Below are 15,237 nucleotides of genomic sequence, written 5' to 3'. Positions count from 1 at the left end.
AAGGAAGGAATAAAGGTATGGATTTTTAAGTTAAGAAAAAAGAAGAAGCAGAAGAAAGAGAAGCAGAAGGAGAAGGGGAAGGAGGAGGAGGAGGAGGAGGAGGAGGAGGAGGAGGGGATCCAATTACTAGTATTTTTTAAAGGGAGGAAATTCTGAGTTTTCTGAAGAGTGATAAGTTTCCAGGCCATCCCACAAAAGGGTTTGCAGATTCAAAGCACAGAGCCTTTCAGAACACCCTTGTTCCTGTTTTTTTCTGGTCAGTTTTAATCTAAGCATTCAGCTGGGCTCAAAGCTCATCGTATTAGGTGGAAGAGTTAAAGGACATTCTGTGGAATAAAAAATATATTTTTTTCTTATTTTTGGTGTATTTGATGGTTTTTCACCATGATGATATTTGAAACCCAATATACTAGAAATTGTTTCTATAGTAATTGAAATATTCAACTAATTAAGCTGTCCTTCCATTACCATTTAGGAATTGTGGTGTTGCCACAGCAGCGTGTATTTAATAGTTTCCCCAAACACTTAAAAGTAATTCCATAAACAACTGTTATTTTGGCATATGATAACTATAGGAAATTAATACCTAAAAATATTGTTAAAGGTGGCTGGGGCCAGCACAGAAGAAAACAGGAACACTTTATTTCAAATTGGCCTCTTTTTTTGTATGGCCAAGTCAGCATCAGTGGAGAGGAAAATGTCTACTCTGACTTCATTCATACCACTATTTTAATACAGATGAAAGTTGAGAGCAACTCTGGAACCAATGAACCCACGTTCCTCTTTGTCCTTTCCAGTGCAATAGGTGCTGATTAGTCAACGTTACCGAACTGAATTCATGAAGCATTCCTGAGGTGTGCACAGCCACGCTGAGCGTCATTTGGAGGTAGAATCTCTGCTGCTCTCTGGTTTGTGGCCTCTCTGAGGAGGTATTAGTACTAGTGAAAGCGCTGTAGATGGTGGAGTGGAATGAGCCTGTGCTGTTCATGGAGTGGAGCTGCTCTGCCCTGGGCTGTCTTCCCTCTTTGCACTCACTCTCTTGGTGGTGATGTCAGCGAAGGCTTTTTAATAGCTTTATATAAAGTCTTTATGCTGTTGATTCTCAAATGCGTGTCTTCTACCTGGAGTCTTCCCACGTGCTTCCCAAATTTGCACGTTTGCAGCCTCTCACCTCCAGGACCAAGCACCGTCTTCCTGTCACCACCCCTCAGGCTCTCCAGGCCAGAAACCTGAGAGCATTTTAATTTCTCCCTTTCTTTTACCTCCCATATGCAACTTATCCCAAATCTTATAGGCTGCACTTCTTTAACCTCCCAAACAATTTCACCTATCTCCACACTGGTTGGAATCACTACTGCTGGAGTTTCAAGATGGCAGAAGAAGGTGACCTTCCTCTTTCAAGAAGATTACATTCCTGGCCGCTCCATGGCAGGAAACCAAGAGAGCATACAGGCAGCTTGTCAGCAAGGGGGGTGAAAAAATGGGGAGCTCTGCTGGAATTTAATACTGGACATTCAAAGCAGATCAGGGACTCAGGAGGTTGGATATGATAAAATAAGAAGAAATACCCAGTTGTACTGTCAGAGGCACCAGCCAGACGGTCCCTCCATGAGCAAAGTGGAGGGATGAGGGAATGAAAGGAACTCCCATTTTTAGGCAGCCTGAGGCCTATCTGGGTACGGAGAGATCAGAGATCAAAGACACTGCTCAACTAAACTGAAAAGTACGCTGCACAACATCCTTGTGCAGGAAAGAAGCCACATCTCTCCTGGCTGCCAGGGAGAATGGAGGAAGGAACCATTTTACAGCCGCACTGCAGGTACCAGCAGCTGAGGGAGCTGATTGCCAGCAAGCCCGAGTTTGGCCCAAAACACAGACCTGGCAAACGTACATGACACGACATATGGTGTGCCTAAGTGACCAGGAGAAAATCAAACGTGGAGAAGGGTTTACACAGAAAAATAATGGTCATGGAAACCCACCTGGCTCCCCTACTCCCTCTCCAATCTGGCTGCTTGCAGAACCCACTGGGAGAGACTCCCCTGGCTGGGAATTTGAAAAGGGAAAGGACCCACGTGATTAAGTTTGGAGATTATATGGGGTGATGGAAGGGACTAAGAGTTGGAACCCAGGGGAGATTCCTGGGGTGCAGTCTTCCTGAGCAGACAGCCAACTGCTGGGCCCTGGAAGTGTGAAGATTTAAAGTCTCCAGACCAATCACCATGCAATCAAGAACCTGGAGCATACCTAAGCCTAAACCCGGCCTCCAGGAGCTCCGCCTGCAGGATTTCCCCTCAGAATCCAGCAACCCCACCAGACACTGCTGAGAAGGGAAGCTGAGAATCTTTTGAACTACAAACGGAAGCAATTCTTCAACTTTTTATTGAGATTTCTTTTTTAAAAAAATTCTTTTTTTTTTTAATATTTATTTTTTAGTTCTCGGCAGACACAACATCTTTGTTGGTATGTGGTGCTGAGGATCGAACCCGGGCTGCACGCATGCCAGGCGAGCGCGCTACCGCTTGAGCCACATCCCCAGCCCTAAAAAAATTCTTAATTAATTAATTAATTTTTAGTTTTTCTTTTCTCTGTTTAATTGTGACCTGAATGGTTCATGGACACTTATACATATTCATATTTGTTTTCCCCCCTCATGTGTAGCGTTTTTGAAGCCAGTTATTTTTTTATGGATCAGTATTTTGGGGAGTAGGATGTTTGATTAGTATATTTTGACTTTGTTTTGTATTCTTTTATTTTTAATTTTTAAAATTTTTACTATACATATATATATTTTTTTCTCACTTATCTGCTTCCCTTGATTCTCTTTCTCTCTTTTCTTCTGCTAACAGCTGATCTCCATTGTTCTCTCACTCTTCCTCAAACCATGACTCTCTCTCACTGCATGGCACTAGCAGCCTTCTAACTGGTCTCCTGGCCAATCTGTTCTCTTCTCAGCAGCTGGCGTCGGAAACATAAACTCCATTCTATTACTCATTTAAAATCTTTCACCATTGTCCTCACCTGGGGTAAAACCACTCACAGGTGGAGATGTGCGAATGCATGTGAGAACTGGTCAAATCTGAGTTATGTCTGTAGCTAGTTAACCGTGTAATACTGAGGGTAGTCTCCTCTGTTGATATTGTACTACACTTACATAAGGTGTGACCTCTGGGGGAAATGAGTGAAGGACTGATGGAAATCTATGTGATGGAAATCTATGTGATAGAAATCTATGTACTAATTTTGTGATTTCATAGGAGTCTATACTTAGTTTAAAAAAATAACAGTTTTTAAAACAGCTGATTGAATAGAAAGAAACCCCTTCATTAACTTCCTATGACAGCAAATCCAACTCCTTACCACGGCCTGCAGAAATTATCGTTTACTGTGACTCCTGCCAACCTCATTTCCAGTCCTACCCAGTGTCATTTGCATATCCCAGTTTCTCTTCCCCAGCTACACTGGATGCCTGGCAGTTCCTAAAACATCACAAATGCCTTTCTGCTCCAGGACATTTGTATATGCTGTTCCATCTGCCTGGAGGGCGATTCCCAGGGATAGGTCTTCCTCATTCTTCACAGAAGTCTCCTGACAACTGATACATTCTGGGACCCCACTGGGCTCTTTAATAGAACTGCTTGTGGTCTGTAAGAGGTGTTTTTGTATTCATTGTATTCATTGGTACTCATTATATTCTAATGAGAGCAAGAGAAAGTGAACAAATTTTATCTATTTATTTATGAATGTATTCTTGTTCACAAATACAGTACAGGGCTGGGGTTGTGGCTCAGTGGCAGAGCGTTTGCCTGGCACATGTGAGGCACTGGGTTCAATCCTCAGCACCACATAAAAATGACTAAACAAAATAAAGATATTGTGTCCATGTATAACTAATATATATATATATATATATATATATATATATATATATATATATATATTGCAAACAAGTGAATATGCTTTGGGGTCCCAGAAGATGGGGACATCACTGTCAAAATAGCTTTAAGTATGTTTCATTTGAAGGCCTGTTAAAACTTGAATTAACAAAAGGTATTGGTAAAATGTTGGGGTGTGCATGCATGTCTATATGTTTGCACAATTAGGATTCAGTCTTCAAAATAGAAATATATCTCATGGATATGTACAATTTTATTTCATGTTTTGTCTACTTTGAAATTCTGCCATCTGTTATAAAACCAATTACAGAAGCTACAGCATGGTCTAAGTCTTTTTAAGTTCCCACCAATAACCTTTGAAATTATTTGGACTAATTTTGATATTTTCATGTAGAATAAAGGAGGGAGATGAGGTGCTGCATTTAGGCTAGTTTATCTAAAATACTTACTGTTTTATTCTTATTAAATATTTAAATTTTCAATTTCAAAAAATTTGAAAAATACATAAAGATAAAAACAAAAAGAAACAACCTAGTTATCTCATTATTCACATTTGTATTATCATATAAAGGACATTTTCTACAAATGTTTCCTTATTAAATTTAGAAACATACTATATATGAAATATTATATCCTCACTTTAAAATTGAGCATAAACAAGCAATTTTACATTAGTAGGTGTTATTTGAAACCAGTTTTGAAGGAATAGGTGCCAGAATTTATTTTACCATTCTCCCAGAGTGTGGATACATTCCAATTTATTATTATTTTCCTTGAAATGTATGCTACTTTTTTCTAGCTTTTACAAGTTTGCAACTAACAAATATCTCTGTCTACAAGTGCTTCTCTTATTTGCTTAGAATAGCTTCCTAGAAGGGGAATTACCGAATCAAACGATATTAACATTATTACAGCTCTAGATAACATATGGTCCGATTGTTTTCCAGAAAAACAAATGCATCTCCCTCTCTGCCTCTATATTACAGAGCTTCTTTGGCATTCCGCCTTCCTCTAGACTGAAATCTGTGTGAATCAGGCCCATCTTGGATTTGTTCCAAGAGATATCTTACTAAAGTACAGGAATGGCCTCACTCTGGGGTGGTCTTGCATCAAAAATGACCCTGAAGAATGGCTACCCAAAGACAGTATGATCTTAAGTCTCCTGCACATCTATTTCTTCTTTATTTTAGGGAGAGGTGTTAGTATTCAGGTCTGTTTTCTTGAGCTATGAGTGGGAGAGAAAAGTAGAGGGGGCTGGTTCGTTTAAATTCAAAGAGCATTTCTTCATATCAGTGGAAAATTACAATTTTTGAATAGATACCCGTATTTTGGCTGGCCCCATGGTGCTTGAAGAATTTAGGGCATGATTAAAAGAGATGAAAGGAAACAGTGTCAAAAGACCTAGAAAATCTAGTGTGGTGAGCCTGAAAACGGATTTCAAGCTTTGTGACCGGCCTAGTCGCAGCTGTGCCCCCTGTCACATTCGGGCCACTGGGAAACGACACGTGGAAGCCAGCGCTGACATTTAAGGAAGATTTTTTCTTTTTAATGTGACAACAAGAGAAAAATTGGAATTCCAACAGTCTGACAAGTTTTCTGGAAAAACCATCATTTTTATTCTTAATGGGGTAGGAGATGACTCCTCTGAGCCCAGTGGATATTTTTGGCTTGTCCATCTGTGTTTTGAGTATTTAATTCCAAAATCCTCTTGACTGAACACAGTGAGGAATTGTTCACAGTTTTGACTGTGGAGCTAGACAGTGAATTAACAAGGAAACAATGTCGTGTGTGTGTGTGTGTGTGTGTGTGTGTGTGTGTGTGTGTGTGTAGGGAATGTTGGTGCAGAATTATTTATTCTGTGGACAGGGAATCCAATCAGTACACCTAGGTTGCAAGTTCCCTCGTGGGCCTCCTCAGAGCCTGTGTGGTCACTGGTGAGGAGTCCTGGTCACCCCAGAGCAGCTAGACTCTGCATAAACATGCCTATCTGCAGAGCAGCAGCTCCCTGTGTTTCCTGTTGTTCCAGGACTTGAACAGCTGACAGAGATCCCAATCTGGGCTGGCCTTTGAAGGCGGCCTGGGTGTTAACTAATTATAGGCAAATGGACTATTACTTCTAAGAGTTTTTTTTTTTTTTTTTAACAGCATGTTTGTTGATAGTATGATTAGGCTATTTATAGGAATCTTTAAAGCACTTTTCTGAGTATCTTTCTGTAAACGCAGTAGGGATGGCAGAGAGGAGCAGCAGCCAGGGGAAGCTCTTTAGGTGAGAACAAGGTCCTAAGAGGGTGGGCATGACCCAGGAAGACCAGTAAAACAACTGTTGCCGAACAGATCATCCAACTCATCTTCACCAGCAATCTCAAGCTGGAGCCTGTCTGTCATGAGAGAATCCAGATTAATGGGAGAAAATGGTTCAGCCCAAACTCACCTCCTCCTGTGGGGACTCTCGTGGAGATGACTTATGATTACCATCCTGCAGCATGATGACTTTCTTCTTAGCAGAGAACTCAAATTATGCTTCATGAGCCAGCCATGGCTTGACTTACAATGCCAGGTGTGGACTGCTAAAGCGGATCCTTCCGGTGGGGACACAGGGGGCATGTGTGGTTCCCAGGAGGCAGGAGGGGCAGGGTGTTCTGAGTGGCTGCAGGAAGCCCTTGGTGGTGCCGGTTGCAAACATGCCTTCTGTCCAGCAGTCAGTAGCTTGCTCTAGGCCCGGCTCACACCATACCACAAGCTCTCAGTAAAGGTCCCTTGGTGAGACCTGGCATAAAGATGCACTTTCCAAACCACATAGCTGGCCTAACCCATGAGTGGAGAGGAGGAGACTAGCAGGGCATTTGTTGATCATGTGATTAACACTTGAAAACTATAGCTTCTTTTTATTTAGTTTTTCTTTATTTTTATTTGTCCTAATTAGTTATACATGACAGTAAAATGCATTTTAACACATCATACAGACATGCAGCATAACTTATTATTTTGGTGGTACATGATGTAGAATCTCAATGCTCATGTAATCATATATGCACATAGGGTAATAATGTCCAATTCATTCTGCTATTTTTCCTCCCGCTACCCCTTTCCTACTCTATGCTCCTTCCAGCCAATCCAAAGTACCTCTATTCTTCCCTAGTCACCCTCCCCTTATTGTGATTAACATCTGCATATCAGAGAAATCATTCAGCCTTTGATTTTTGGGGGGATTGACTTATTTCACTTAGCATAATATTCTCCAACTCCATGTATTTACAGGCAAATGCCATACTTTCAGTCTTCTTTAAGGCTGAGTAATATTCCATTGTGTATATATACCACACTTTTTTATCCATTTATCTGTTGAAGGGCACCTAGGTTGGTTCCATAGTTTGGCTATTGTGAATTGAGCTACTATTAACACTGATGTTACTGTGTTGCTGTAGTATGCAACTGGGATAGCTGGTCAAATGCTGGTTTCATTCCGAGTTTTCTGAGGAATCTCCATACTGTTTTCCAGAGCAGATGCCCAGTGTGATGTCCTTCTGGGTCTTTGTGGCTCTCCATCCAGTTTGTAGACAACCGACCATCTTTCCACATGGGTTGCCTTTATAAGGTATGCCACCCGCACCAGCTCTGTGAAGTGCCTCCCTGGAAAGGAGACTACCCTAGGTGGAAAGATGGTAATGAAATTTTACTTCCACTTGGTTCGCTCTGATCTTTTTCTCTATTCTGTTCTCAGATGAAATGAATGATCCCACAACAGAATAGCAGTTGGTACCAGCCTTTCCTCTAGTAACCTTAAATCTTACAGTACATGTGCACGGGGATGTGGTGATAGGTCTTAATTCACAGCAAAGGCAATTACCATTTAAAAATCACGACTCTTACCTGAGATATTTAGAAAATGGTTCCCACCACTTAACTGCTCTGGACTGCATCTGTGGACAAAGTCCGATATGATTGCATTCTAGTTCCCATTGAATCATTAACTGATGACCTGAGGGAACCCATCCACCTTCCTGGCCTCATATTCTCAATCTAAACAGCCAGGCTCGAGTTATAAGGCCCCACCCAGCTGCTGAGTTGGATGACTTCATCAAGTTAATGGCAGCTCCAACTTTCCCATTTTGTTGCTCCCCCCCTCCCATTAGGGACCTCTCCAAGCAGGCTCTTGTCTTCCTGTGAATGGGGAGGCTCTGTGATGGTCAGGGAGCCGTGAGTCAAGAGGCCCTTGTTCTTAATCTTTGCGTCTCAATTTGCTGAACAGGGGATTTCCAGTCATGGTCTACCTGGCGTAGGTTTCCCACATATAGAAATGACTCGCCTTCCTGCTTAAGATTCCGAATACATTTATGTTAAAATGTGCTTGAAACAATGTGTTCTGAGGTTGCTTAGAATTGGTTGGATTAAAAAAAAATGAGAACAAACAAATATGGAAGCACTGAGTGGAATAGCTGAAATTCAGCACATGTTGCCTACCCTAAAAGAGAAATGCATCCTTGTGTCTACACCCTGGGGCAGGCACGCACAGCACAGGCTCATTTCACTAATGACACAGTGACCAAAGGAAGAAACTGACCTGCCTATTCAAGAACAAGTCGGGGAGGTGGACCTTGCACATTCCAGCTAGGATTCCAACTCAGGTCTTCCCTCTTAGGCCAATTCTCTTTCCAGTGCTCCAACTCAGCTTTCCAAACTGTATATTTGAGCAATATCATTGTTTATATTTATGCTATGTGTAATCCAAGAGCTGTTCCCATTTTTTCTCATGTGTGATCCTGCGGAATAGATACCACCGACACATTTAGAAAGCCTTTCAGAATGATCCGCATTTGGCGAAAGATCCTGCCACAATACATTCGTACCAGGCAGAGAATCCACAGCCTCCATTTGTGTCTTATGAAAGTTCTTTTATAAAGCTGAAGAGACCAAAATTCCTGCTTTGTATTTTAAAAAGATTGGTTATGAATGCCGATGGTTGGTTTTCGCCTGTCTTCTTTCTATTTTTGCTGTCTGGTCGGCACAGCCGTGGCCTTTGGAAGCAGCTGGGATATAAATATAAAGTGGGAATGGAGGCCCATTAGCGAAGGGAACAGCTGATGAAGCACAGCAACGCTCCCACTCTGCAGGGCGGCCCGACCAGCCCTGGCACGTTGGTTTCGGTCTGATTGACTTGTCGGCTTTATGCTGAGCCGGCTTTAATGATTTAAGGGTTGGCATAGGAAGCAGGGTTTCTTGCCATGAGACGATCCATCTCTATTTGTAATCTACGTGGTAATTAAAACCAGACTTTTTGTTGGAGCATCAGCTTCGGCAGCATTCTGAAATGTGCAATTACGTGATGTGCCCACTTCCAGCTTATTTTTAAAGGTGCACATTATGTGTTAGTAAAATGTTTTTTAAAACATCATTTATGGTTTCATGTTGGTTGATGGGTATCATCCTTGTCAATTTGTAGATGGGTCGGTTGGTGACTATAAGTCCTCACCTTGGAAAGGTGCTAGTCTAAAAGCAAGGTGAGCGTTTATGATGACATTTGTGATTCCTTTTGCCAACCCTGGCCAAGTTTTGTTTCTATTCTCTTCCTTTGTTTTTTGGAGGGGCTGTTTCTTAAACTTCTCAGGAGGGAAGATCACGATTGATCGTTAGTAATAGTTGGTTACAACTCAAATTATTCACTCTAACGTTTTTCTATCAGGGAACTAGAAGTCATATGCGTGCACCAAGTAGAAAACTCTCCCCTTATTTTGCTCTCTGCTCACTATAGCAAGCACTGAGGAAGTGTACACGAACTGACAGCCACCCTGGCATAACAATGGTTGGATGCAGATGTGACCTCAGCTTCTGCAGGAATGCACAGCTCTTTTGCCTGTTCAGCGAACTCCAAATATTTTGTAGGAAAAAAAATACAGTTATATATATTTTTTCTATTACAATAATTAACGGTTGCTTTGGCTTTAAATATCCAGAGAGCACATGACTCAGACTTCTACCCTCCCATGTTTTCCATATGTGCCAGTGTTTAGAACAGTGCGTGGCTCAGTCTAAGTGCTCCGTAAGTACTAGCAACTATTCTTAATTGTCCATTAATTGTCTTGCTTTGCTGATTCTCTGGGTAGTTAGGAGCATTTTGAATCATGTGACATTTTTTCAGAGGTTCATGCATCAAAAACCTTCCTGTCACCACTCCAGGCAAACTTGCTCTTCTTTCAGAATTTCCTATCTTGGCACAGGGTACCACCAGTAATGTACGCTAGCTTACTCCACTGGCCTCCCACCTGCCACAGGGTCTTTGCATACACTGTTCCCTTTGCTAGGATGTTCTTCTTGCTTCTCCCAGTTAACTCCTGCTCTTTATCAAGGACCACACAGCTTAAGCCTCCTTCTGCAGAGATGGCCTGTTGGACTCCCCTGAACAGTCAAATCCTATGCACCCCCGTCTAGCACTTAGCACATTGTGCCATTTTACATTTAATCATGTGATTATTTTTTTGATTAATGTCTACCTCTTCCACCAGTGTATAAGCTCCTGAGAACTGAGGCGCTATTCAGTTTTTTTTTAAACATCATGTTATCCCTAGAACACAGTTGTGTCCCTGAATAAATATTGGTGAAAGAACGGATTAGAAGGTTGTAGCCCAGGTGTTGTGTGGAGTGGTTCACTTATTGTTTATAGTTTAATTACAAAAGTGATACAAAGTATTTGTAATAGATGGTAATAATGTAGAAATATATGAAGTAAGAATTAAAACTGTTCCTGTACCCTATAATCTCCTCTCCCAGATTATCCACTATTGACACACTATTAACACAAGCTTGGCTTACATTCTTCCAAAGTTTTTTCTCCCTCTATATTTAGTAATTGTATGCACTTATATAGTTCCTACAGGAAAACAGGATCATATGTATATTTTTGTTTGTATGTTTTATTTACCATTTTAGTGGAACTGTCTTTGTAGGTCTCTGCACAGTGTCTCATGATTATTCAAGTGATAATGAAATACTTCAGAAAGGTCTAAGGAAAATAAAGTGAGTACTCTTGAACTTACCACCCAACTTAAAAAAGATAGCAAATTCCCCTCCACCTGGGGTAACCACTACCTTGAATTTGGTGCTTTTTTATTCTAATGTATGTTTTTATTCTTTGACCACTGAGGTTTACATCTATAACCACTGAATAGTCTTTGCATATTTCTAAATTTTATATCAGTGGTCTGCATGTATTTTCTGCCTCCTGATATTCGTACTCAACATTTTGTGAGATTCATTCAAACTGAAACTAGTAGCCCAGGCAAGTTCATTTCCCTCACGCTATAATTAACAATCCAGTCTATTGTTGTGCATTTGGGTAGCCATTCCTCCTTCTCCTTTTTTGGATATTTCAATCAATGCAGCTATAAACACTCTTGCATCTGCCTTCTGCACACAGGGGAGAAGATTTCTCCTACTTGGGAGGGCAAGGGCTGGAGGGCAGGAAATGCCCATGTCCTTAGACATGGCCAACTCTAGTTCCTGAAGTTCTTTTTTATTTTTTGCCTACATGGTATCTCATAAAAATACCATACATTCATGTATTTCATAGTAGTCCATAAAGATGATGTACACTGATTTATTTATCTGTTCTCTACTGCATATACTGGATTTATCTGGGGGGCTTAAACAATATGAAATGTCACCTCTCTCTTGTCAGATGACCACAGCGGCAGGGCACGGGAGGGCTGGGAGGCCCTCTGCAGTACTGGGACTCAGTGGCCCCTTCCCATGGAGCTGCAGGGAAGTTTATCCTCAATGGATGGTGGAACAGGGATTAGGAACCTCTAGTCCTCAGTGGAGCTCAGCAGAGGCAGGCAAAGGGCTCAGGCCCCCAGCTCACATAACCCGCCAGAGCCTGGGAACTGAGTCCCAGCGGTAGGCCACAACAGAGAGGCAGGAGGAAACATGCTCCCTTTGTCTGCACCTGTAAAAACCCCAGTATCAGCTCCTGGGCTGCATTGTCCTGGAAAAGGGGAAACAGATGGCAACTTAATAGGAACCTGAGAGCATTGTTTGGGACTGAGCAGGGAGTGTCCTCTGGGAGCTGGGAGAGAAGTTTCAGCTAAGAATCACAGCAGCTTAGAGAAGGTGCTTTCTGCGCTACTTCCTCCCTCCCCACCTTGGCCCTAGGAGCTTGGAGCTGGAGAAGAATGCGCAGGGGCCTCCACTGTCAGCCTGCCCAAACTCCCCAGGGGCTGTGCCCAAGCACCTTTGGTGTGTGTGTGTGTGTGTGTGTGTGTGTGTGTGTGTGTATGTGTGTGTGTGTGTATGTGTGTGTGTGTGTGTGTGTGTGTGTGTGTGTGCACGCTGGGGGAAGGAGGGTTGGGATGGTGGAGTAGCTGGGATGGTGAAACACAGGTTAACCAGAGGGGCCTAGCCCATGAGGCATGCGTCTAGGCCTTGGGAGTAACTCTCACGTCCTTGTCTTCCTTTTTTTTTCTTTTCTGTGTCATGAACCTCAAAAGCTCTTGCCTCAATAGCTACAGATGCTGGGTCTTGCTTTCCTTAGGAGTGGTGGGGAACACGGTCCCCAACTCAGAAATACAAGCTGTGCCAGCAGCCAGCCACGTGGTGTTGGGAAAGTCCCGCAACCTCCCTGGGATTCTTACTGCTGAGGAGATGCCCAGGGTCCCCATCCACAACAGAGCCATTTGGGGCCTACTCTGCAGCGCAGATTACAGGCTGCTGTCGGGTGTCAGGAACTGAAAAATGAGCCCCTCCCAGTCTTACTCCAGTTCTGCCTCAGCTCTATGGTGCCTGATCTCTCCTGCACAGAAATGGAGAATCAGAGTTAAAGTTCTCTTGGGAACAAGAAAAACTGAGGCTTCGTGGCTCTGAGGTCTGCTTAGTGACAGCTGCTTCTTTTGAGTTAGCCTAGTTGAGAAAGTATAGTAAGTCCCAGATGTTATCCTGAAACACGAAGTGACAGAGTGACCATGTCTGCCCAGCCAGAGCCATGGCCTCAAATCCTTGCGCCTAAGACACAAGCTCCCACACAGGGTTAATACCCTAGGTACCTCTTCAATGTCACTTGTCCCCAGAGTCCTCCTGGTGTCCCATCCTCTTCCTACTTCCACTGTGTATTTTCTTCCTGGGTAACTAGGTGATTCCCATGGCCACTTCAAGGCCAGGGCTTCCCCAGACCATATCTCTGATCTGCTGCTCCTCCAGACATTGTGTGGAAAGGGCTGCTGGGGGTCTTCACCCTGGCGTCCCTGACATCCACTGACCAGGTCTACACTGCAGCCCTCATCCTCACCCAGACTCTCATAGGTACCACTCTGGGAGGCCTCCTGGACACATTCTGCCCACGTACCCCCAAGTTAACAAGCCCGCCCATTGGCTTCCCTTGTCCCTCCTGTCCATGGTTCCTCAAAGCACTGCCTCTTTTTCCAAGCCGAGTCCCCTGTGGTTCTGTTCATGTTACAATAAAGCCCCAGCCCTTCCTGGTGGCATGGGAGGCCCTTCCTGACCAGCCCACTGGCTGCTTTCCAGCCTCTCCCGCCTGCCCCCCTCTGTGCCCCCCTCCAGCCATCTTGGGCTGCTTGCAGCTCCTTCAGTGGCTTGTGGTCCTGAGGCTCCTGTTCCCATCAGCCTCCTCTCTCCCTGGTGCCAACCTGAGCGCCTTCCCTGTCTGCCTGATGCCATACACTTGTCAGGACTTAAGCAGCATCTCTTTTCCTCCAGGCTGCCTAGTGGCTCTCATCTAGGTGGCTCCATGGCACGCTGCAGTGCCCTCAATCACAGCACTGATGACATTGTTTTAGGTGCTTCTCCAAAGTGCAATGTCTGCACAGAGCCTGGCTTTCAAGATGTGGGATAAATAGACATAAGCTATACATTAAAAATGAAAAGAAAGTTTCTCAAAGTTTTCTTGGGGGCTAGGGTTGGGACTATCAGGGTTTTAACATATTCCACTGTATTTATGTGACTTGCAGAAGGGACAAATTTCCAATGACTTCCATGGGTTTCAACAAATCCTCATAACTATCTGGTTTCTTCGACTTCTTTTGACTACTTGTCACCAGCATCCCCACTTTGCTGTGAAGAGTGGGCCACCTGGAACTGACGCCTGGTGAAACCTGGGTGTCATTACCAAATTTAGGGAAAAAAAAGGAGGAGAATCACATGTTAGCTGCCTAAATGCTGAGGACCAAAGTGGATGGTTCCCCTGAGTCTTTTTGTCTGGGCCTTCCACAGAAGCTTTGTGCAAAATTTAAGATCATGGTGGATCACAGCTGAGAATCTGGCATTTGCAGCGGGCAGTGGGGGTTACGATGACGTGAGAGTCCATATTTCATGTTCTGTTCCTGGAGAATTCACTGCAGAGACAGCCTGCCCCTCACCCCTGCAAGTTCTTAACATTTTTGATGCCAACAAATTAATGAAATTTTAAATCCTGACCAAAATGATAACCCCAAGAGGGATAAAAATGTTTTTTGGCATAGGATAAAACTTTCCTACGTAAGAGCTCAAATATTTGCCTTATACGACGTGTTTTGTCTCAGGGGTATAAAGTTTCTCCTCTAATCTCTAGAATTATTTCTATTATTTCCAAAATTTCAAAAACTGTTTTAAAAAATCATGGTTTTATCTAAAGTGACCCATCATAGCTCTGTAAGCAGAAGGACAGTGGAAAGAAGAGGGGTTTATATCCAGAGATGAGAAGGTTATTATATTTAAATGCCAGCATATGACATGAATTAAGAGTTTAAAAAAATCGCAAGAGCTATAACACCTTAAAAAATACTCTAATGATTTTTCTTTTTGAAATTTGAAGCAAAGTGAAGTTGTTCATGGTAATTAAGAAGCAATTTATCTGTTGTAAGCTATATTTATATATTTTTCCAATGAAGAAAGCATGAGAATTATGAAATTCAAATGATTAACATCGTATATAGATTTAAAAGCAAATCTGAATAGAAATTATTTCTGTCCTTGGATGACAATTTTTCACTTTAAAATTGGTTATTGTACTACTAAAGGAATCCACCTATATAAAATCAAAGTTGGAACAAGTTACAGTTTTAATCTGAAAAGTTTCTTAATTTTTAAAAAGCAAAGTCACACTGTGTTCCATTATGGTGTTAATAAATTGCTTTTTAAAAAGAATTACATTTAGAAAAATGTGCCTGTCCACACCTTTTAAGAAGCACAGCTATTAGAATAGCAAATGATTTTTGAATTGCTATTTAGGACACATTAGCAGATTGTGTTTGAAGCTTGACAACACTCGGATGGAGGGCCATTCAATTTTAGATTCGCAGCTCACAGTCTCCCACAAATGTGTCAACTAGAAATTGCTGAGACATCCTTTCCCTACCAG

Source organism: Spermophilus citellus (assembly GCF_964194105.1).
Source record: "Spermophilus citellus genome assembly, chromosome: 11".
NCBI classification, from domain to species: domain Eukaryota; kingdom Metazoa; phylum Chordata; class Mammalia; order Rodentia; family Sciuridae; genus Spermophilus; species Spermophilus citellus.
This window is presented reverse-complemented; position numbering follows the sequence as displayed.